Source organism: Podarcis vaucheri (assembly GCF_965113315.1).
Source record: "Podarcis vaucheri genome assembly, chromosome: 2".
Taxonomy (NCBI): domain Eukaryota; kingdom Metazoa; phylum Chordata; class Lepidosauria; order Squamata; family Lacertidae; genus Podarcis; species Podarcis vaucheri.
This window is the reverse complement of record NC_138760.1, coordinates 78,212,605-78,238,117: the sequence shown is the minus strand read 5'-3', so window position 1 is coordinate 78,238,117 and position 25,513 is coordinate 78,212,605. Positions and strand designations below refer to the sequence as shown.

Here is a 25,513-nt window from a genome sequence, read left to right as displayed (position 1 = left end):
AACTTGCCGAATGTAAACTTGGCTTTTGCTCAACTGAGATCTTTCCTTCTGCTCCTCAGAAAGCTCTAGGATAACTTTGGGTAAAAGCTTAGGAAATCTAATTCCTATGAGGAAAAGTGTTATTGACCTACTTCCTCCACAGGTTCCTCCTGACAATTCTTTCTCCTCTATACAATAAGAACAATGACACTTTGATGATAACAATGATTACTGGCACAAGATTCTCGGTGTCTCTTACATTTGTGAAAATGGTATCCAGCTTGTTGTTTACATCGCTACGAAACAATTGTTTTCTCCTTTAAGAACATAAGTAGAGCCTGCTGGATCAGGCCAGTGGCCCATCTTTTCTCCAAACTGAAAGGTCTCAAATGTGGCAACCTTTCTTCAGAGGGAAGCTGCTCCACAGAGAGCATTACCAAAATACGGGGCTTTGTCATTTTGAAACATTGACTCCTTTGCACTATTCCCTCTCTCATCTTCTGGCCACAAGCCCAGATTATTATTTTTTTTCAAGTGATAAGCATTGCCTGTTGCGAAGTGGCAGTGGCAGCTGCCTAAAGGAAAGAAGCCAAGCACACAGAAAACTCTTGAGATTCACCAGGAAATGCTTGATTTAATTTAAATCACCTTGTTATACTGAATTCATTACCGATAATATGCTGCATATTTTTTTCGTAAAATTGAAAAGCAGAAAATGCACCTCGGAACAGTATGTGAGACTCAGCAGTTTGCCATGGGTAAAAATAAATAAATCCAAAACTACGCACAATGTACAGAGCCTAACAACAACATTTTTTTTTTTTTTGCATGATATGGGCCTCCATTTAACGTTTGCTTATATAATCTGTGTTGCAACCCATTTAGGTTTATACAAGGAAGAAGGATGTACAATTACCAGGCATCTAATAGAATTAAGATGTATGAAGGAAAACCTCAGAATGACCGATACAAACTGTATTGGCATCATAATCCTGCAGATAGATGCCACTGCTTCAGCCTAAGACACTGAATGGGAACCCAGTGTGAAGAGACAAGAAAAACAGCCAATCCTTTCAGAACTAATCAGTGCAAACAAAACCGCAGATCAGTCACATTAAGAAGGTAACCACTGTGAGCTACCTATCTTGGTATTGCTGGATCATGTAAACAAGCTCTTGAAATAAAATTCATCTCCTTTGATACTTAAGGGCCTACCTATTTTTTTTTTTCATATTTGTGGCTAATTTACATGGACTGAAACATTCATTATAGCTGTCAATGCTTGGAGCGTTAGAAATAGGGTTTCCTGACCAATGAGTATGCAGATAAACGGAACCTGCAGATTCAGCTTTGTTCAGAAAAGCTTCCTCTGAGCATCTCCCCTTTCCCCTCACTGTCACATTCCAGTGTGACCAAGAAACAAGAGTTATGCAGGAATAGAACTGCTTCTCAGTGGCCGGAGTCACCAGAGAGAGGAAATGGGCTTCGCCTCCCCCATAATGGTGTCCCTGAGAATACTGCTTTACTATGTCCTATACTTTAATGGATGCCGTTCATCCCTATGGGGGGAAAGAATGTTCAGCACTGAGGGATTAACACTGTTCTACGGAGAAAACCTGCTTGCAACAGGAGCACAACAGAGAACAGCAATCCTCTTCCCCTTTCTGAAGGAATGTCCAGGATTGCAGGGAAGGTGGCAACAGGCCGGTTCGGGCATTTGTCTGAAAGCACAGAGAGCAGAGTGGGATTGTGCCCATTAATGCTCCTGGCCCCTCTCCTGCCCCCTACCAGATTCCCCCATCCCCATGAGAATTCGGGGGGTGGGGAGTCTGATCAGGTGGTCTATTACCTTTCCAAAGCCTCTTGCACCTCTAAAATGCAACAGATTATTTCGGGGGGGGGGGGTATATTTTGTGAGAAGTTGCCCTAGGATTGCCCTCTTGTGAGGAGAAAGTCACATTTGAAACACACACAAACACACCCTTTATAACAATGCTATGATATCTGTACCAATGTACAAAACATTTCCTAAGATATCTACCCTGTCAAAGTGCAGCTGGGAGGAAATTGCTGTTTCTGTCATCACAGGATTTGGCTGTTTCTGCAGTATCTAGCGACAACAACAGAAGTTATTGGATTTAATGGCCACCTCCAACGAGAGAGCTTCAGGCGGTCTTGTTTGGCTGCACATTACTTAAGAACAGCAGCAGCATGTAAGTGGCTTGTATTCTCTGCACTCTCCGCCACAAGGCCTCTGCAAGCGCTGCGTCTTCGGGCTGAAGTAGGACAGTATGCCTTAATCTAAATTCTCCAGGTATACCAAATCTGAACTAGAGCAGATTAATGATGGATTTCAGTAATGCAGTTTGAGCTGCCCAGCAGTATCTGCCTGCCTTCCAGCAGGGGAGACACAGAAACACACACACCCACCCGTACCTATATTTATACATTATTTTACAGCAGCTTCACTGGTTCCTTATGTCTACCAAATGCAATTCAGTTTGTTAATGAACTGGAATCCAAATATTGTGTCTAGCAAATGCAATTCAGATTGTAAATGAACTGGGATCCAAATATTTGAAAGAGCCCTCCTCTATATCAGCCAACCTATACACAAATATCGACAGCGAAGGCTCTGCTTACTTTCCTGCCCAGTGAGCAATAGTGACACAAGACAGGGACTTCTCTGTGGTGGTACTCAATCTATAGAACTCCCGCTCCTCAGATATGTGGCTGGTGTCAACATTAACTTTTCAATGCAAACCAAAAATGTACCTCTTTATCAAGGCATTTGGTGGTGACTGATGCATTAAGGTTAGCAATATTGTGGATTGTTTGCCTGGCAGTAGCCCAGTTTGCACGTAATGCTAAGTTAAACCATGGCTTAGCATGAATGTGCAGCTTCCCAAGAGAGGATTGTGGCTGCTTTGCTCTTCCTACACTGCAGCACTGCTGTGATCTAAGCCAAGGTTTGGTTTAGCATGTAGTCTGAACTAAGCTGCATTGTGTTTTGTATGATATTTTTTAATACTATTAAAAATCTGCAGTGTGAATCTTGTTTTAATACAGTATAGAGATTTCAGTTTGTAAGCTGTCTTGGGATCATTAGATAAAGGCTGGTTTAGAAACTAATTAATGTAATAACATATGTTAGGGGTGATGTAAATTGAGCAGTTAATGTGCATAACAACCGGCCATTGTGCACATTCATCAGGCTCATACAGAATGTGCACGTAATTTGCCCACAAAATGAGAAAAAGTTGATTTTTATATGGAGCCCCACCACTTCTTCATGCTGCTCAGATGCTCAGCCCAGGGGTATGTTGGAAACTACATAAGATAAAGCGGTAGCCAGAAGCAACCCAGAGGGTGCAGATTTCACATTTTTGAACCAGAGCTAAAAAAACAAGAACATGCTTCTTGCAGACTATGCATACTGACAAACAAAATGCAGTTGAGATATGCACATTCTCCAAAGCTTACTGGGGGTTATGCACACTGGCCAGAGAGTTTACAATACGCAGTTGAGATACATACATTCCCTAAGTCCTGCTGGAGGTTATGCGCAGTGATTGGAGAATGTTCAAAATCCAATTGATATATGACTATTCCCCAACGCCTGTTGAATATTATGTATATTAGCCAGGAAATATGTGAAATTCCCTCTTCACTGATATACATGCACATTCTTCATGTGGCCTGGTGAATGTGCACAGTGGCTGGTTAATGCACATTAACAACTCAGTTAACATTACCTCTACTTCACACATATATCAAAATCCCACTCCTCCCTCTTGCTTACCTCCCTTTACCAGAAGGGAAATTTTGAGGGCATTTCCTTCAATGGCAAAGTATCGAAGTAGCATGCTAAGCATCCATGTAACAACTCACCCACTCTAAAACAGCCAAGAATGAAACCAGGGGTTGCCTAGAAACCACAATGTACTACCTACAAGGAGCAGCTAGCATTGACTCCAAACCAGCCAGGAGTGTGCTGCTGCAGTCTTTGTACACACGCATTTGATCTAATAAGGAGATCAAGAGACACTCCTTCATCCTGCTATCTGTTCTGCACTGTCACAAGTAGCTAGTGTGGATCTACAAGATCAATGAAGTTTGGGTATTGATCTTTCATCTTCCCACTGTTCCCACAAACAAAGCTTTAAATACAGTGTCTTCTGGTCTATGACCGTAATAAATTCATTCAATTCAATTCAATTCAATTCAATTAAATACAGTGGTGCCCCGCAAGACAAATGCCTCGCAAGACGAAAAACTCGCTAGACGAAAGGGTTTTGCGGTTTTTGAACTGCTTCGCAAGACGAATTTCTCTATGGGCTTGCTTCGCAAGATGAAAACATCTTGCGTTTTTTGCAAGTTTGTTTCCTTTTTCTTAACACCGTTAATACAGTTGTGACTTGACTTCGAGGAGCAACTCATAGAACGCGGTGTGGTAGCCTTTTTTGAGGTTTTTGGTGATTTTTGAAGCTTTTCCAAAACTTTTCCGACACCGTGCTTCGCAAGACGAAAAATTCGCTAGACGAAAAAACTCGCGGAATGAATTAATTTCATCTTGCGAGGCACCACTGTACCACCTATTTTGATACACATGCTGATTTTTCTGTTGTGCCCTTTAAACTCCAAGCTACCTCTGCAAAGCTGCAATTCCTTTGATGGCACAACCAATACACACTTGATGACAAAAACAAACTGTGTGCCACTGAAGAACAAAGAATACTTGGGATAAGCTGAACCAGTGGAGGAACTATAGCACCACCAACATGCTTTCTGACATGTTCCCATCAATAACTAAGCTGCATTATATTTTGCTTACTATAGGAGGGCTTGTTCTGAACTGAGATTTGGTGACTTCAGCTGCACAAAAATTTAAGGAAAGAAGAAGAGCCTGTCGATTTATTCTCAAAGTGCTGCAATTCCCAACAGGGGATCCTGTTTATTATTTCTGCTTGCTTTGAACATTATAAGTCTTTTGACCTTGAAAATAGGATCATCTGCTGAGAAGCTCAGGTATCAGATATATGATATTTCAATCATTCTGTTCTCAGGACTATTCTCAAGTGGGAGAGCAGAACAACATGCACAGTTACTGTATGTGAAAGATCTCATTTGCCTTGTACCTTCTTCCTGCAGATATGGAAACATTCAGGGGCAGGATAGAGATTTAGGGAAACACATCAACATGGATTGGGAAGAAATCTACGGATGTCAGATACTTTGTGCACATTTTCCCCTTCTAAAAAAACTTCTGATGATGGTTAATACACTCCTACATAGATGAGTAATCAATTATAACATTTTAAAAGAAACTGCAAGTAATGGTCCAGATCTAAACACGTTTACCTGCAAGCGAATCTCACGGAGTTCAGATGGACTTCCTGTGCTTAGGGCCACAACCTTAAAAAATAATCATTAGCAATGCTGATGCATAAGGGAGGGGGGAATAATTCTAGTAGTGAAATTCATTAACTAATCACACTACATAAAGCAGATCAGGACAGACATGCAAGCTTTCAGGATTAAAGGATCACATCTTCAGGCAGGAAGTCAACTACGAGGTAATAAAGAAAAAGAAGAGAGTTCACATTATCCAAGTTCCCACCCAAACCAGGATGCTTAAAAGTCAACAATTATGAATAAGGTAGGCCTGGATGAAAGTTAAAATGCTTTTGCTCCCAGGTTCCCAAATGATTTTTAATGAGGGGATATTTGGATCTCATAATTTTTGCTGTGTGCTAATGGAAAAGGAGCTCATGCTCTGTTCCTGTTGTGGAGACATCCTTTGTAGTAAAGCAATCATCTTAATCTGCAAAGAAATCAAAAGGGCTAAGAAGGGATTTAGCAAGGTTAGTAATGAAGCATTCCAGCTCCCCTTGCCCCTAAACCGCGTGCCCTGTACTTTTGGGAAAGAGGGCTCTGCCTCCCAGGATGATGGTGACAACAACACCTTTAATAAACACTGTCTTTTTAGTTCACAGGAAGAGGGAGATTAAAACTAAATTCAAGGTGTTTCCTGACAGGCAACAGCAACATTAAGATGTATGCTCTCATAACATCCTAAAGCTGTTTATCACCTCTGTGCGTAATTTGGAAAGCCTTCCCGCTTACTATATTGTGTGGATACTTCCTTCGACCTCTAATAGGGTTAATCTCCTTAAAATACAAAAAGCAATTTTGCTATCTTGAGCTAGCAACTGGGTTCCCAGAGTAGACCCATTGAAATTAACTGGCCTAACATATCATTGAATTGTAGAGTTGGAAGAAACCCCAAGGGTCATCTAGTCCAAGGGTCAGCAAACTTTTTCAGCAGGGGGCTGGTCCACTGTTCCTCAGAACTTGTGGGGGTCGGACTATATTTTGAGGAGGAAAATGAATGAATTCCTATGCCCCACAAATAACCCAGAGATGCATTTTAAATAAAAGGACACATTCTACTCATGTAAAAACATGTTGATTCCAAGACCATCTACGGGCCGGATTTAGAACGCGATTGGGCCGGATCTGGCCCCCAGGCCTTAGTTTGCCTATCCATGATCTAGTCCAACCCCCCACAATACAGGAATATTAGCTAAAGCATCTATGTCAGATGGCCATGCTTAAAAACCTCAATGGAAGCAGAGTTCACAACCTCCCGAGGGAGCTCATTCCACTGTTGAACAGCGCTTAATGTCAGAACGGTATTCCTGATGGTTAGTCAGAATCTCCTTTCTTGTAACTTAAAGCCATTTGTTCAAGTTCTACCCTTCAGAGCAGCAGAAAACCAGCTTGTTCTCTCTTCCATGTGACAGCCCTTGAGATATTGGAAGATGACTATCATATATCCTCTCAGTCTCTCCTTTTCCAGGCTAAACATACCCAACTACCTCAACCATTCCAGACCCTTGGTCATCTTGGGTCATCTACACACGTTCCAGCTTGTCAGCATCCTTCTTAAATTGTGGTGTCTAGAATTAGACACGGTATTCCAGGTGTAGTCTGACCCAGACAGAATAGAGCAATATTATTACTTCCCTTGATCTGGGCACTTCTGTTGAGGCAGCCTAGAATAGCATTACCTTTTTGTTGCTGCTGCATCACTCTGTAGACTCATGTTAAGCTTGTGGTCTGCTAAGACCCATAGATCCTTTTCACATGTAATGCCAGTAAGCCACTTAGTTGTGCCCATTTTCAATGAGTTTACTCTGAGTAGATCCAATATTGGATGCAACCCCATTTTAACCACTGAAACTGTTAACAGAATGATTGATTCAAACTTTGATAAATGAGAATACAATAATAAATTGCAACCAGACCAGCACCCTACTTACATAAATGCAAGCATCAAGGTAAAACAACTTACATACTCTGACTGGTAGGGACATATAAAACTGACCAAGCAGTTCCTGCCTTCAGTCGCCAGTATGAGAACCTTAATTGTCACTGTGACATGAAAGATTGAAAATCAGGCCTCTATAAATATTCTTGCCAGAGACAGATGCCCTGACACTCTGGTAAAGAGCTCACAGACACCTTCCCCCAACTCAGGAGAAGTCTCTTACACTGTACTAAGTGTTGGATTTCTGCAGGCTGCAGAGCTCAGCATAAGAGATTGCGCTCTGCATGTGCCAAAGGGCTTGAGAAAAAATGTCAGGGGAAGGGATGTGGGTTGTACTGCATTGAGCTTCGGCAGGAGGAAGCCCAGTATGATGAGAGTATGGAGAGGGAACCAACCATCTGGCTGACTGGTATGTGTGCGGGTGGGGGGGGAGAACCCGCTATGGAGCCCTCTAGTGGGAGGGAGGGAAGGTTCAGCACAGTTGTTACTGAGCACCAGGGCAGAAAGCATCATGCTTGCAACAACAAGCAAAGCTGCAGGCTCCAGTGATATCTGATGATGATTGCAAAAGGCTTTGGCATGTGGAGAGCAAATAAGCTGGTGAGGGATGCCCTCCCATGTTCCTGAGAGACCAGGAGGTCTTGAAAGACGAGGGAATAAGCAGGTGCAGCCTGGATTCCCTTGCAGCTGAGGTTTGATTTTGGGGCTGCTTCCCACTGTGCAGCAGTGAACTAAATTCAGCATTAAAGAATGGAAAACTCATTCTTCGGTCTCAGTTCTTGTGGCACACACAGAGGGCTTTGTAGGAAGGAGAAGGGCTGACCACTGAGTTGAACCAAGATTTGTGATTCCTGATCAAGTTACAGAGGGCTCCGCTCAATGGAGAAGGTCCCTCTGTTGTGGCCCAGAGTTTCTGACATGAGCTTAGTGGCACAGGAGCCACCACAAAGCATCCCCCTCCCATGAAAGTGAGATGGGGTCCTTGAAAGGAAAATAGGAAGTTATGTAACAAATGGCCGGGGGGGGGGGGCAGCAGGGAGACTAATCTACTTCCAAGCTGAAGGAGCAGCATGGAAATGGACACATCAACCCAATGGGCGGCAGCTGTGAAAATAGAGAATCCCATGCTGGAAAACATTAGGACAGGGTCTGAAAATAAAACTGCCAATATCGTCATGCTTTTATACAAAGCTCTACGGTGCTATCACACTTGGAATACTGTTCATCACTGAGTCACTACATCTGATGAAGGAAATTATGGAACTGGAAAGGGTGCAGGAAAGGGAAACCAAAATTATCAGGAAGCTGGAACAACTCTGCTGTGAGGAAAGGTCACAGTGTTTGGGGGCTTCTTAATTTAGGAAGGGGACACGGGTGGCACTGTGGTGTAAACCACTGAGCCTTGGGCTTCCCAATCGGAAGGTTGGCAGTTCGAATCCCCGCAACAGGGTGACCTCCTGTTGTTCGGTCCCAGCTCCTGCTAACCCAGCAGTTCAAAAGCACATCAAAGTGCAAGTAGATAAATAGGTACAGCTCCGGTGGGGACGGTAAATGGCATTTCCGTGCGCTGCTCTGGTTTTGCCAGAAGTGGCTTAGTCATGTTTGCCACATGACCTGGAAAAACTGCGGACAAATGTCGGCTCCCTCGGCCAGTAAAACAAGATGAGCGCTGTAACCCCGGAGTCATTCGCGACTGGACTTAACTGTCAGGGGTCCTTTACCTTTACCTTTTTTAATTTAGGAAAGATGCAAGTAAGCAGGGACGTGATCCAGTGTCATAAAATGACACATGGTGTGAAGAACATGTACGGTTTTCTCCCTCTCTCATAATATGAGAACCTGGGGTTACCCAGTGAATCTGAATGGTGGGAGCTTCGGAACAGACGAAATCAAGTACTTCTTCACACATTGCGTGGTTAAAATTATGGAATTCATATCCATAAACTGCAGCAATGGTCAACAACTCAAGACAGCTTCAAAAGGGGGCTGGACAAATTCATGGAGAAAAAGACAAACAATAGCTACTAGTCAAGATGGCTATGTGCTACCTCAGCCTTCTGCTATCTAGTGCCCTCCAAATATTTTGGACTACAATTTCCCCTAGTTCCATCTAGTATGGTCAATGCTCGGGGATGATGGGAGTTGGAGTCTAAAACATCCGGAGGGCACCATTCAGAAACATCTGGATGTTTCTGAATACCAGTTGCTGGGGGGGGAAGCAGCAGGGGATGACTATTGCTCTTAAGTGCTGTTTGCTGGCTTCCTCCCAGATCATACTAGGAGAAGCAACATGGCAAACCAATTAAGTTTTTCAGTCTAATCTATCAGGGCTCTTATGTGCTAACAACAGAGAGCCATTTCAGAGGCTGGAGATGGGTGAGACAATACTGACTAAAGTAGAAATACAAGTTCAGCAGGGGAGTTTCCAACAAACTGCAAAGGGAAAACACAGGAGTAAGGAAAAGCCATCAGTGAGAAGAATTCAGTAGGTTAGAAAAATACACGGGCCCTGTGCTGACACAGTAGTTAAGAAAGCTATACAAAACATATTAGATGTATATAAAGCACCATTTTCAAAACCCATTTATTTCCCTCTAAACTCTAGGCAAGATGTAAACGTTCTTGGACCCCATCTTAGATTCATAATTTTGTTTTCCAGGGAGACAGAATGAGTCGAAATTCTTCAGCTTTCGTAACAGAGGAGTTATGCTACATTTTTGTAAATAATATTTTGCATGCCTTTGGGGCTAGCTGCAAAATCTATTTCCTTCTCAACTATTTGGGTATGGGGCCAGATATTGATGAGAAAACTATTGGCAATATATTCCTGCTACTGCATCTTGTGTAACTTCGGAATGGGGTGGGGTTGGGGTTGGTCTGCTTTTTCCAATTCTTGTGCATATGATCTACCCTCTCCTGTATCAGAGCTTCACTAGGTTTCTGGTCTAAGTGTGTGGGCAGGATTTGTTTACCATGCTTCTGAACAGACTTATTAAAATGAAAGGAATGCTTTCACAAGAGATGCTTTATGAGACGCTCACACAACACCGGAAATGCACAATCAAGCAATAAACAAGCAAGATGAAAACAAAAGCCATGAACTAGGCAAGGGAGAGCATAAGGACATGATAGGCTCTGCCTACGCATATGAAAGGCAATGATGGTGGATATTATGCATTATTACTATGTATTATTTTGGAGTATTCTATTCTAGGCACGTCACACACTTTATTTCATCAGCCTAGTTCAGCCTGCTCCTCTGTTTCCATCAGTATTTTAACATGTTAGGACAGAACTATCAGTATCAAGAGAACATATTGCAAATGGATCACACATTATTAATTTGTTTTTGTCAGTAATGAGCCACTGTCAAAATCAGGCTGAAATAGGAGAGTTTTTTAAATTCACCATTACTGGGGAAAGAGAAAGGTTAACACACCAAAAGTTCACCTTAAAGGCTGAGGAAATGCAGACATGTAGATAACATGCAAAATTAGCACCAACTCAATTAAAGACCAAACTGAAATGAGCTGCAATTTCCACGCAGGTTGGAGCACACCCTTGAAGATGTCCATATGCCCTGTAATACTGCACCTGCTATAGGTAGTCTGTCATCTGTTTCCTAGGTGGTATTATCTGACAGTCTTTCTTCCCCATGGCCACATGCCATTTGGAGTAGACAGTTCAAAACATAAAATTGCTGGTATTACTACTAAAATTGGTGCCTCTCTCAGCTGCTAAAAATACCAAGACTGGGCCAAACTACAATGTACTACAGTAACTTCTTATTCATATCCCATAGCTCTTGATGGACCAAATACTGTCTAGATTTCAAAATGAACTATTCTATCACCTCTGACATGTCCTTGGCTGGCTTCCCTCACATTTTTAGCTAACAGAAAGAAGCTGAGAAATGATCTGAGTTCTACTAACTGCAAATGACATTTAGCGTCTACTGTAACTGATAGCACCTGAGAGCAAATAGCAGGAATCATTTAGGACAAGGTGGCTTTCTTTGGACTTTGTGGTTTTCCTTCATTAATTAGACTATAAAACTAAGGGTTTCTAGGTCCCATTGACATTAATGTGACTTAGTAGTGAGCAACTTGTGTTAGATTACGACCAGTTAAACAGCATCCTAAAGAGAGTAGAGAAAATATAGATCTGCAACACACTGCATTGATCTCTTCCGCTGTTCAGGAATATATAAACACACACGCACACTCTCTTCTACAATCACTGCATGGACCACTTGGGATGTGAACATTTACAAAGAGTGCTGGCATCCCGAACAGGAAAGTAGCATAATGATGCTTCAAAGCTGCTCAGATTTACTGAGATTAGAAATCCCAAGTAAAATATTTCAGAAGCTTTTCCTCTTTTCTCCAGAATGTGGCAACGACAAGCAGGAAAATATGGAAAATTGAAACTAGTCCATGAAAACACATTCTCTGAGAATGAAGAGTAGAAATTAAAATGGAAGTAGCTGCCATTAAGAAAGTTGTTTCAAAGCAAGTAGTACAGAGTATCAGAAGCAGATCGTGTGCTTACACAAGGAAAAGAAGGTAGACGAATTCAGGGAGAAGAAACCTATCAATGGCTACTAGCCATGATGGCTATGCTCTGTCTCCAAAGTTGGAGGCAGCAGTGCTTCCGAATACCAGTTAATGGAAACCACGGGAGGGGGAAATGCTCTTATGCTCTGTTCTGCTCCCTGGTTTCCCACAAGCGTCTGGATGGCCACTGTGAGAACAGGGTGCTGGATGCCATTGGCCTGATGATACAGCATGCTATTCTTATGGTCGTATGTCTCCCTAGAACAAGGCATAAATACCTGAGCCTCCTTAAGTGTAACAGCAACAAAACGGGGGGGCTGAGCAGGTAGAGCTCTCCCTTCTGCCAAGGTCTGGAGTAGACAAACAGACGGGAGAGAAAAATGAACAATCCAAGACATGTAGCCTCCTAAGAGGTACAATACAGAAGCATAAGGTAAAGGTAAAGGGACCCCTGACCATTAGGTCCAGTTGTGGCTGACTCTGGGGTTGCGGCGCTCATCTTGCTTTATTGGCCGAGGGAGCTGGCGTACAGCTTCCGGGTCATGTGGCCAGCATGACTAAACCACAACCCGGAAATGCCATTTACCTTCCCGCTGGAGCGGTACCTATTTATCTACTTGCACTTTGACATGCTTTCAAACTGCTAGGTTGGCAGGAGCAGGGACTGAGCAACGGGAGCACAACCCATTGTGGGGATTCCAACCGTCGACCTTCTGATCAGCACGTCCTAGGCTCTGTGGTTTAACCCACAGCGCCACCCGCGTCCCTTAAGCAAAAGGTACTGCAAGCCAAAATAGAGGGTTGCCTTACGGATAACCTGAAAGATTAATAGAGGAGGTGGAAGCCTTTGATCCCCAGTTCCAGGAAGTTCCCCTAAAGGAGTCCAGACCCACATCTGAAAGCGGGTTGGTGCACAGCAATGATCAAGAACAACGTTCTCCTTAAAGGCTTCATGCCTTTGGGGCCCACTATACTTCAAAATTGTACACAAAAAAGAAAACAGAACAGCTTTTCACATAATTCAATTAAAAAATACTGAATGGAGAATTATGTAACCCAAGATTCTTTTAAGTTTATTTTAAATTTTCTTCCAGTTACTTTTGACACATCCTATTCCCATCACATATAGGGGGGGTCACCTCTCCCTTTTTGGCATTTCCAGCGTGTGATTGAATAATTTTAATTAATCTTCTGTATCTGGTCCGGAGTGATATATCTTGGAACATTTCCCCCTTATTCTCATATTTAAGGAGAACTTGTGTGGCTCTTGCAAAAACTTTTCCCAGATATCTAATTGTATGTCTTCTCTAATACTTTGAACTCGTTTTATCATTTAACCTTTCATTTGTTCTGGCTCTGTATCATACCTATTAAGCAGATGATATATTTCTGTCATCATGTGTTTCATAGTTCTCATAATAAGCTGTTCAAGATCTGTCATATCTCCTACTTGCTGATTTAATCTTAAATATTACTGTACACAAGCTTTAATCTGGAAATATGCAAACCAAGGGGGATTTCTTCCCAATAATCAATTCTGTATTGCAGTGCAAGAAATCATGGCACCATGTCAGATCTTCAATCTTGAAAAGATGATTATTACTCTACAGCTGAAGAACAGGAGTTATGTCTCCTTTTATCTTATCCTGCATAGACTCCAAGGGAGAACAATCTGGGCTGTTGGTTTATAAAGCCCTGAACAGCTTGGGACCAGCCAACTTAAAGGACTGCCTTTCTCTATACATTCCTATCCATTCTTGGAGATCTGATGGAGATGCATTGCTAACTTCCTCTTATGATATCTGTCCAGTGGCCACAAAGAATCGGATGTTTAGCACAACAGCGCATATATCATGGAATTTATGGCCTTTGTATAATAGGCAAACATCCTCCGTGCTTAGTTTTATACACCAGCCGGAAACATTTTCATTTCCACAAGCTTATCTTGCCACGCAACCCAGTTTTATGTTCTTCTGATCTTTGCCTTTTTATATTTTCACTTTTGATTTTATAGAGCTTTTTATGCATAGCGTTTTGAGGAGATTTATTTTCTTGATTTAGCTGTATAGAAATTTATGTCTGTATGTATAATTATTGGTCCTATATTCCAGTATATCACAGTATATTCCAGGTGGGGTGACGACCATGTTACTCTTTGCTGCAAAAGCACCTTAAGAGCCTTGTAGAATCTTAAAACTAAAGACATCTCAAAGAATTACTAATTTATTATGGCACAAGCTTTTGTGGACTATAGGAATGAAAGTACAGTGGTACCTCGGTTTAAGAACAGTCAGGTTTAAGAACGATTTGGTTTACAAACTCTGCAAAACTGGAAATAGTGTCTTGGTTTAAGAACTTTACCTTGGTCTATGAATGGAATCCGAACGGTGGAAGGGCAGCGGCGGCGGGAGGCCTCATTAGGGAAAGTGTGCCTCAGTTTAAGAACAGTTTTGGTTTAAGAACGGACTTCTAGAACAGATTAAGTTTGTAAACCAAGGTGCCACTGTATGTTCTACAGGAAACAGGGATTAGGAAACTGGCCTGTATCACTCTACTTCAAGGGCAGTCAATGTGGTCCCCTCTAGATGTTGCTGAATTGCCACAGGGATGGCTAACCTCTGGAGGGCCACAAGTCAGCTGCCCCTAGATTACAACTCACATAATCCCTGACAACTGGATATGGTCAGCAACATCTGAAGAGCAACACATTGGTTACCTCTGCTTTTGAGATTAGACTCATCAACTGTCTATCCACCATTCTAAATACAGTTAAGCCACAATTTTACTTACAAGACCACAACTTTCATGAGTGGGGGTGGGGGGGGCAATAAATAAACAAACGGAGAGCCAGGGAAGCCCACCAGTCTCTGCTCTCCATTTATTTATTCCCCCACCCCACCCATGTACCCAGCAGGCTTTTGTCACTTACCAGGCTTTAAGAAGGTAGTGTGGGAGGGTTCTGACAGCATCCCACAGCCCTCGCATGGTCTTCCCAAAGCCCAGGAAGCATGGCACCTTCCTTGCCAGCCTCTGGGAAAGAGGTGTGAGGGCTCCGGGAGTGTCCCAAGGGCTGGTAAGGAAGGAGTCTCCTTGCCTATCTGGGCCTTGGAAGGTCACAGGAGGGCACTGGGAATCTCTAACACTGCCATTCCTCTGGGAAATATTTAGGGGACACTCTCATTTTAGAGATTGTGATGGCCTGTAGTACCAAGGTATTATATCAAGGGAGGATATAAATGTGTTAAATGTCTCAACTTCTCAGCCTGCTGAGCATTGCCCATAAAACAGCAAAGTCAGCAGCAAGGATTCAGGAATCCTCATTATCTATTTTCTCTGAGCACCCACCCACCCTGTTAAGAATTTTAAACCTACCATCTTTGTGACCTTGCTAAGATGTCTGTTTTCCTCCCCCATTCCATTCAAGGTTTTTCCATCTATGTGGAGGAGGGAAAAGACAAAAGCCATTTCCGCTTCTTCCAGGAGTCACAATTGATCCAATTTTCCAAGCATTAGTGGCAAGGCAATCTGCTTCCTTCCTCATGTCTATTGGATTACAGGGGTACTGAAGGACATGCACAACATGTGGGAGGAAAGCATCAAAGCTTTTGTACAGGTGGAACAGTCCTTGTTCTGCATAAGAGAAATCATACTATAACCAAGCATTTCCTTAACAGGTAAGATACTGGAGAAAATCTAGTTATGTGAGGGATATGCGTGCACAGGAGAAGCAGATGCTTGCTTAAATATTGACTGAGAAACATCTGATTGAAAGCCGTCACTAAAGTCAATGTTTGAGATCAGTGGATTTTTATTAGAATTCAGATATCTTCAGCCTTCATTTTTTTAATAATAAACCCTGAACAATTCTAACCTTAATGGCTAAAGAGAAAAGCTACATTTCTTATATTCCTACTATTCCTAACGAGAATACACACTTTTCACTGTAGTTGTTATTATGTAAAATATACATACAGTTATGAGTTTGAGGGTCTCAGACATACAACCCCACCCTCTAGAACTTTTGCAGAAGTTATCCCTAAACTTTAGGCTTCCAAAGCTAGCAGCATTAAATGGAAATGTGCCGTTAGCACCCTTATGCTGTTCTCCATTTCAGCTAAAGTCCCAAAACATGGACATGAGCTTATCAGGAAAAAGATAATGGGCTAGCCAACTCCTGATGTGATTCAGCAAATGTATTCTTCCAAGTCTTGGAAAGCAAAGAGAACATAACATATTTGCTTTCATCATTTTTAAGCATTTCCTGCCACCGAAAGGCTGACTCATCAGTTTTTCCAGCATTAGGGGCCATCAGTAAAAGAGCTTTCAGTTACGCCAGGAGGCTGGAATGCTCAACTGATGGAAGACTTATATTTCAGAAAAATGCCAGCACTTTCCATGCTAAAAATGAAATGCCACAGACGCCAGAGAATCATATAGCCTTTAAGGAGAAAAAGCAACCCGGACGCTGATCATCCCCCGACATCCCACTGAGAATCGAATTGTGCCAATTTGATTCAAATGGTGTTAATTAAATAAAAATGAGAAGTAGCTGCAGGTCTCAGGCTCATGAGCTCAAAACCCATGTGAAATTTAGCACATCACAAAACTGATGCAACAATGCAAGGGTAGCCAACAGACAGCCATCCAGATGTTGTTGGATTACAAAGGTAAAGGTAAAGGGACCATTAGGTTCTGTCGTGGCCGACTCTGGGGTTGCGGCGCTCATCTCGCTTTACTGGCCGAGGGAGCTGGCGTACAGCTTCCGGGTCATGTGGCCAGCATGATTAAGCCACTTCTGGCAAACCAGAGCAGTGCACAGAAACGCCGTTTACCTTCCTGCCGGAGTGGCACCTATTTATCTACTTGCACTTTGACGTGCTTTCAAACTGCTAGGTTGCCAGTTGTTGGATTACAACTGGCTGTTAATTATCTTCCTGGCTAGGTTCAAGGTGCTGGTTTTGGTGGATAAAGCCCTATACAGCTTGGGACTAGAATACCTGAAACATCACCCCTCATATACCCAATCAATCACTGTGCTCTGCAGGTGAGGGCCTCCTGCAGTTACCATCTTATCAGGAAGTCCGTACCCTTTGAAATTCTCTCGCTTTGAATATTAGACAGAGGCCATCTCTGTTATCTTTTGGGTGCTTACTGATGATGACCTTCCTCTTTCAACAAACCCTTTAAGTAGATATCTTCCCCAGTCACAAATGTCCATAGTAATCAATAAATTGTGAAGTTCCCCACTGGTCGAATCCTGAAAGAGAATTACAGCTGCATGGCTCCTTTTGGGTAAATATGAGTTAACATGGCAATGTTTCATAACATGCTATCTGTACAGTGGTGCCCCGCAAGACGAATGCCTCGCAAGACGGAAAACTCGCTAGACGAAAGAGTTTTCCGTTTTGGAGGTGCTTCGCAAAATGAATCTTCTATGGGCTTGCTTCGCAAGACGAAAATATCTTGCGAGTTCCTGTGGGTTTTTTTCCTTTTCCCCACCTTTTTCTAAGCCGCTAAGCCGCTTATCAGCTGATCCGATAAGCCGATAAACTACTAATAGCCGCTAATAGCGCTAATCCGCTAATCCGTCAATGGGCTTGCTTCGCAAGACGAAAAAACCGCTAGACGAAGAGAATCACAGAACGGATTCTTTTCGTCTTGTGAGGCACCACTGTATTCTCAGGTCACAGCAACCGCTTTAACAATATGTTTTTGAATCTGCAAACTTCCACAGCTACAGAGTGACATACCATGCCACCTTTCATCATTGTTCAGAACATGATGTGCTACAGAACTGGTAAACACGTTTCCATGTTAACTTGTGCTTATACAAAGGAAGCTTGACCAAGCCATGCAGCTGCAGTTCTCTAGAGGGGTTCAGCTGCTATTTCAAGTGACAATAGTGATGGAGAAACGAAGTCCATGACATTATATTCTGTAACTGTGTAGAGAAGCGGTAGCCTATATGGTGCCCTCAAATTGTTGAGGACATCAACTATTACTTACTACTTAGCAACCCACATCCTACCGAAGTCACTGCTGGATTATGCTCATGCTACTGGCTACGAGTAAAACAAAAGCTTACCAAAGAGTATGATAGTGTGAAATCAGTACTTGCCAGCACACTGCATAATAAGAGACTAATTCTGAATAGCAGAAGCAAGATATGGCTACGCAGCCTGTGTTCCAGCATTCTACTGTTATCTGTGTGAAAATATTTTTTTTATTCAAGTAAATATCAACAGCTGAATCTAAAAGGGACCAACTATAACCTTAGATGGAGGCAGTTTTTCTTCCAGCTCTGTGGAGGGTACAAGGTTGATATGCCTTCTCTCCAGCCTCTGCCTTTTATTGCCTTTTAAATTAAATTTATACTCCCTGTAGTGACTATGCCCACCTACAGACTTCCATAAATATTAAAAACACACAGTGCCAATGTTAACAGTGCCATCATTATTACCTTTCTACCATCTCATCACTGCCAAACACACCTGGATTCAGGGTGTCTCTGAAACAAGCTTTGATTTTTTGGAGTGGGGGAGGTACACATGCTATTATAGTTCTTTTGTTTTTTTAATTAGATTTTGAACTCCAGTTTACCCACTGCCAGGAAACATCTCTAGTAACTCAGGAGTTGAAAAGCCAAAGCTATTTTAATTCCAAAATAAGAAAAAAAAACATAATCAACTCCTCAAAAATATCTTGAAAGAAGTCTGTCACAGAATAAAATGCATACTTTAAACCCCAGCTTTCGGTTAAATATTCCTCTGAAGTGGTAGAACTACAGAATTATTTTTCACTCTGCTCATTTCGTGGATTTGTATGGATTTATAGCAATTATTTTACAAACAAACACACACTTTCCTTTATGTCTCTTGGTTTTGTTTAAAAAAACCAACAAAACTCTGGTCATGCTTTCTGTTCAAAAGGCCACCCCATATCTTTGTTGTCTTACTGTTCTTTATACAAAATGGTTCCCATAATAGATGCTAAAATGTAAGTATACGCATCCTTGGGCTGATTAGCTCCAATGAAAAATTGCATACAAACTCAACTAAGGCAGCAGTAGCGTATCAAGCTAATTAAGTTTTTTACTCTGACTTGTCTAACTATTCAGTGATTCCTACCACTGAATACATCATTAAAAAACAAAAAACAACAACCTTGTTCTAAATTTTATAACAAGTGCAAAATGTGGTTTCACCAATGGCTTCACCACAATCCTGTACGTGTTTATTCAGAAGTATGTATCATTGAATTGAATGGGACTTCCTCCCTGTTAAACGTGTATCACGGCCCGAGTCTATGTATGTTAAAGATGTAAGAGCATAGGAACAGCCCAGTCACCATCTACTAGTCCAGCATCTTTTTCCTGGTGTGGCCAACAAAATGGAGTTAGGAGGGATGGTGGGAGTTGTAGTCCAACAGCTCCTGGAGGGCTACAGGTTCCTCATCCCAAATGGTGGAGGTTCTAGGTGGAATTAAAGTTTTTAAAAAATCAAATATAATTTTAAAATGCTGCTATAATTAATATTTGCAATGCTTATATTATCTCATGCTGTAATATTGCTACTTGTAGTCTTTATTTTCCAAACAGGTTTAAAGTTTAAGTTTATAATAAGCTTAAGAGATATGATGAACTAGATTTCTGTGGCACCATTTTATAAGCATTAATAGATAAGTATTTTTTATGTTTATGATTATCTGTTTATGTCAGCGTTTCTTTAGGAAACAAGAAGTATATGCCCATAGTAGTATATGTATTGTGATCCAAATAACATAAGAAAACCAGCAAGGGAAAAAAGCTTGCTTCTCATCAAGATCAATTAGACACAAACTGAAAATAATCTGTTTTGATGACACTGATGTTTTCAGAAAATCCTGCCCAGAATTACTAACTCTGAATACTAACTGCTGGAAACTGCAGGAAGGAAGAATGCTTGTGTGCTCAGGTCTTGCTTGACGATTTCCCACAGATATTTAGTTGGCCACTGTGACAATAGGAATGCTGGACTAGATGGAGCCATTAGCCCAATCCAGCAGGCTTATGGTATGCATACTTAGGGATAGGCATTGAACTAGAAGTTGTGGCACCCTCTGAAAATGGTGGCCATGTGTCTAGTTTCCCCTCCACCATCATACCAAGCACAGGTAACCTGCCTGCCTGCATTTCTCTCCCCCTCATCAATTAAAATGTGTAGTGCAGGTGGAAAAAGGGTACACAGTGATGCCATGACGTGAGGTCAGTTGTACTAAGTTATGCATTTAGTGTATGTTTGGCCCTTATTTCAGAATATGTTCCACTCCAAGTAGGGCTTCCTGCAAAATAGACACACATGGAGTTAAGCTGTTAACTTGCTTCCATTTCAATAAAGGAAGGTTCAGGGTCTAAAATTAGGGCTTTTGTTTTCTTCCTCTAACTAGTATTTGAGATGAAAGAAATCTGAACTCTCCAAAAGGTTGAAGAAAAATAGATTTTGGGAAAACAAGCAAATCAAGACAAGTACAAAAGGATGGTTCAGATGACTTGAAGCTGCTTCTTCCAAGCAATGATGTGTGGTGCTTACATGCAGTTATAAACATGGGGTGAAATACAATGTGAACTCTAATAACCTATGTTTAAAATACTGGAATGCTGTAGTACACATTTGCTGTAACTATTATGTCAGTTTACATCAGCAGCACCATGTCTTGAGTTGTATTCACTTTCAAAGAATTATACTTTCTAGAACATCACTTTTTATTTTAAAAAGTCCAGTTATCCTACTCCTGTAGGATTGCTGATTCAAGACTTTTTCTACTTTATTAATCATGCATTTAATAAATTAAACAAATTTCTGTATCACCAAAAGCACATGTGCCTTTTTGAAAATGGTGGAATAAAGTCTATGTTAACATACAGGATTTTCTTTTTCAGTTTCCTATCACAGTTTGATGTTAGAGCCAAAATAGTTTAAACAAAGTATGCTTCTTTTCAATCTCCTCCCCATCCCCAGATTTACATTTGTCTGAACTGATGAATCAACCCAAGCATTGGTTGATTAATCTACTGATCCACTGAAGAGTTCATCCTTAAATCATTACTAAATATGGTTGTTCCACCAAATGTGCTTCAGCTTCTCATAATGTGGAAACAGAGATGGCCGAGGTGCTGATTTCCAGATATACTCCTCTACAACTGTTCCCCCCACGACAAAGGAACAGTCTGACATACAGGGCTGGCAATTCACAAAGACCGGGCACAGCATTGCACCGGAGCGAGCTTCAGGCTTATCTACCCTCTGTGGCCATACCTTAATTCTGGAATGAGAACCAGAGCCTAGGCAGATTTCAATTGGTCCTACTCACATTATATGTGTACACACACAGAGGACTAAATATAATCCTTTTCTTGGCCATAATAACCACTTCGATATTGATTTCAAAATGTTCATTTTCATTTTGGTATGAATCTGTAGCTATACCCTCAGAGCATAATTTCCATTATTTTGCATTTGCCCCAAACAATTTTATTTCTCAGCACTAAAAATACCCCCCTCATTGAATGCATCCTTCATATTTCTATTCTCTCTCCCCCCTGCCCCCACCCCACACGCTTTCAGCATTCTGTACAACAACTGCAGTGAACGCTTATAGATACCAGTCGATTATCTGTATTGGAACTTGAAATTGTTTCCATGTGTGTGTATTTTTTAAAACTGTTGCTATATATGTAACTGTTCAAATTGCTTTTATATATGCAATGGTGTTACATAAGTTTTGAGATTTTTGCAAAGATGCTTCCTAGGAAGTGTTTCATAAATAAAGAAACCTTTTAAAGAATGTATACTTTTCTCAAATGAATACATGTTGACAACATGTAATTCTAAGGCATAAAGTTGAGTATGAGCAAAAAAAATAAATAGTATTGCTACTAAAATATATAAAAAATAGAATTAAGCTTTAATCTTGTCACATATATAACCATACATACAGCATTAAAATGATATTTCTAAAATGTCTTCATTGTGAACAGAACAATGCAAGGTACTGCCTAAACATCAAGCCCATGTGACCAACAATTAGAAAATGGATGCTGAAGACCAGACACATTTCAACCCACCCATGGTCTTCCTGGGAGGTCAATAAATCATGAAATTGTCACCAGAAGTAAACAGTATGGCCAATTAATATAGATAGGGTAAGCTAACCAAATCATGTCCATAGCATTACTGTGCACATATGGTAAGCCTGGATATGCATAGGTTAATACAGAAAGTGGTATTTTTCTAAGGTATTCTCCAGGTTTCTGATTCCCAAAAATCAACCATCCCCCTGGAGATGCCATAAGTTTTGAATACGGGTGGTGACCATTTTGCATGCATCAAATTGACACACGACCACCAACATGCAGGTCATTTTGGATCCAGAAGAGGGTGAAACAGGGGAAGAATGGGATAGGGCACGCTTACGTGCACTCCACTGACATGCATGAATGCCCAGAACGCAACCCTCGTACAGAGAGTTGTCTGTACTTGAAATGTCCTAATTAAAACACGCCACACTGAGTTTCTTAGGGGATGTGAAGAACAAGAGTTGCACATTTGCTTATAAGCCTTTAATCAATAAAATCAGTTTATAATACTGAACTTTTTTCCCCATTGGTGACAAGTCAGTTATGCTTCTCAGATATTCAACACAAAATGTTTTTAATAGTAATGGGCATGTAGCTTCAGGAGCATCTGTCAAATTCTGAAGCATAGCTGTCTTTCAAGCTACTCCAAATCTTTTCCTTGCTCATCCCACTCCTTTCACACTCAGTAAGCCACTGAGCACCTTAGCAACAAGAAGATAATACAGCATTGAGACTGGAGGAAATTTCCACACCATATCAATCCATCATAATTGCAGCAGTTTCTAAATGAATTGACCTTCTCATCAATCCTTTTCTATCTGTCTTTTCTCAGGCTGCTTTTGGAAATCCTGTGGGATGACATTTTGTCACTTTCCAAATTTAGCAAGCCTCCACTGAAACCCAACCCAGCTAATCCTTCAGCAAGCTTACCTGGTACAATAAATTTCAGAAGTACAGGCAGCTAACAGTTTTGTCCCTTTGTGCTTCACTAATTATTTGTGTACTGTAAATAATTGGAGGGCTCTGACAGAATGTAAGGCGCCTGTCTGAAGTGATTAACCAATACGCAGATAAATCCAACTTCAGAAGCGGCTGCCTTTCCAGAATCTGAAGCTCTTACAGCTGTTTATATTACTATGAAAAACTAAAGGGGATTAATTTAATTGTGTGTACATCTGACAATGTTTTATGCGTCCGAAACAAATGATATAAAAAAGAGCAAACAGTTTCTCACAAGTTTAGAACTAGGATTGTTGAGTTAAGAGGGGGAAAAACATAGCAGGAACTGTATGCAAATAGCTTCTTCTAAAAGCTCAGATCAATTGCACAAAGTGCTCCAATATCAAGATTTTCAATTAACAAGAGCAATTAGTACTATGTTGTGCCTGTCTTCAGAACAGATACTGGAACAGAAATGCCCCAATACAGTCATACCTCGGGTTGAAGTAGCTTCAAGTTAAGTATTTTTGGGTTGCACTCCACGGCGACCCGGAAGTAACGAAGCATGTTACTTCCGGGTTTCGCCCCTCGCGCATGCGCAGATGCTCAAAATGATGTCACGCGCATGTGTGGAAGCGGCGAAATGCGACCCACGCACTTGCATGTTATGTTTACTTCAGGATGTGAACGGGGCTCCAGAACGGATCCCGTTCATATCCAGAGGTACCACTGTGCTGGTAAGTCTTACATGGGAGAATCTTTGCTAAAAGGGACAAAGAATCACACTATTGTAGAGTTGAAAGGGACTTGTTACCTCTTACAGATAATCCATTAGATCAAGGGTCCAGTACCATGCACATGGACACTGATGCCTAGACAACACTGCTGGAAACCTGAATACAAGTCTTGTTGCTACGATGTGGTGACCTTGAGAGAGCCTAAATCTCCAAATCTGTAAGAAGAGAGCAGCAGTAATTTTTCTCCCAAGGCTGAGTCAGCACATTCATGTTTGTACAGCTCTTGGAAATGAAAGCAAATACATTAAGTACTGCAGTACTCTATCCTACAACTGGAAAAGGCTTTCAACCAAAATATGAAATTATCTATCATCATGAATTTCTAGATTTAAAGTGTATTTGAAAGGCATTATCCCAGTCTTTCTGAAGAGCTCAGGAAGAAAAGGTGATTCCATAAATCTGGGTCATACTAACCTCAACCCAAAGCTGTTTTTAATGAAATTAAACTCTGAACCCATTGCTCTATTTTCTACCAGCAAACAGCTGTCTTCCCTCTTGTTTCTGATAGCTTTTTACATACTGCTAATGCTGTGATATCCTTCTGTGCTGCTTCTTTTAAAAATGGCCAGTCTTTGTAATTTTATTCCATGTGTCATCTTTACTAAATTTCTACCTGTTTTCTATACACATTGGGTGTAGATGCAATCTACTTTGCATTTTGTGAAATTTCCATTACTAAGACTGGTGCACAACACAAAACTATTAAAACCAAAAACCTTTAACAATGAAAACTTAAAGAAGAAAGGGAAGCTGATGTTGGATTTGCAGGATTTCAGTCCATCCACATTTTTGACATGGGGCAAAGCTGAAGCAAGAGCAGAAGCCACACTGAAGTCTAGGAAGGTTGAGCCTACAGTGATAGAGAATTGCAGCAAAAATGGCACAGGTGCAATAGAACATGGCATGGCAAGACAAATTTACCCTGGAATTCAAAATGTTATGTGGGAAACAGCTAGCAAGCAAGCATCCAATAGCCTCCTCTTTGAGCTTTCCTGTAAAATCCAGGTGGGCTATTTATTCTAGCAATTCTCTCCTCTAGAAGTAATATTTTTTTTGGAAAGATATGCAAATTTTAAATGCCAAATTTCCCCTAATACTTCTTCCTGTACTTATAGAACAATTTCTAATTGTAATGCCTTTGGCGTGTGTGCATGTGTTTGTGTGTTATAGATAGATATTCATGGAATTCCTTGTGCTTCTATAGCAATGTGTCCCCCATCCTAATAATTTACATTCTCTCTTGTGTTTCCTAAACATTGCATCAAGTCACATGACTACTACATAAATTTAGAACATGACAGAAGGATGTTCCATGAATATAATAGACTCCAAGTTTTTTCCTTCCTTAAGCAAATTAATTTAAGTGTCACTTTCAGTTTCTCATTTTTCTAATCTTCAGTTCAGTTTGCCGTTTCTGCATCAATTTGATTTGAGGGGTGGGGGGGAAGTGCCACAAAAATCATATTCATTCTTGTACACATTTCTCCTAATGTACACATTACTGCAAGCAGTTTTTCCTAAGATAATGCATTTGTATATGCTTTTTTTTCCAAATACGTGATTTTTGTGTGAACTTCTCCTAATACATGGTTTCTTCATATGCATTTTTTTCCTGTATGGCCAGGAATGTGCACATTTCAAAAGACAGTTTGCATTCTGGCTTGCCTAATGCAAATTAAAAACGTTAAATTAAAATGCAAACCAAATTTCTGCCATGTGCATAAATTCTATACACAGTGACCTGTGAGTAAGTACAACTAATCTCAATGGAACTTATGTCTCAGTATATATTTAT

General features: G+C 41.1%; 1 protein-coding gene and 1 long non-coding RNA gene across 2 annotated transcripts in view; one reads left to right on the top strand and one right to left on the bottom strand.

Moving 5' to 3' along the window:
* The window catches only part of MAPKAPK3 (MAPK activated protein kinase 3), a 71,741-nt gene that overhangs the window by 24,026 nt on the left and 22,202 nt on the right, over nucleotides 1–25,513 (bottom strand). The window lies entirely within an intron of this gene.
* On the top strand, nucleotides 1,240–21,740 carry LOC309527745. The gene is made up of 3 exons (XR_014217330.1): nucleotides 1,240–2,192; nucleotides 15,293–15,542; nucleotides 20,293–21,740. It is a non-coding gene; the product is annotated as an uncharacterized lncRNA (long non-coding RNA).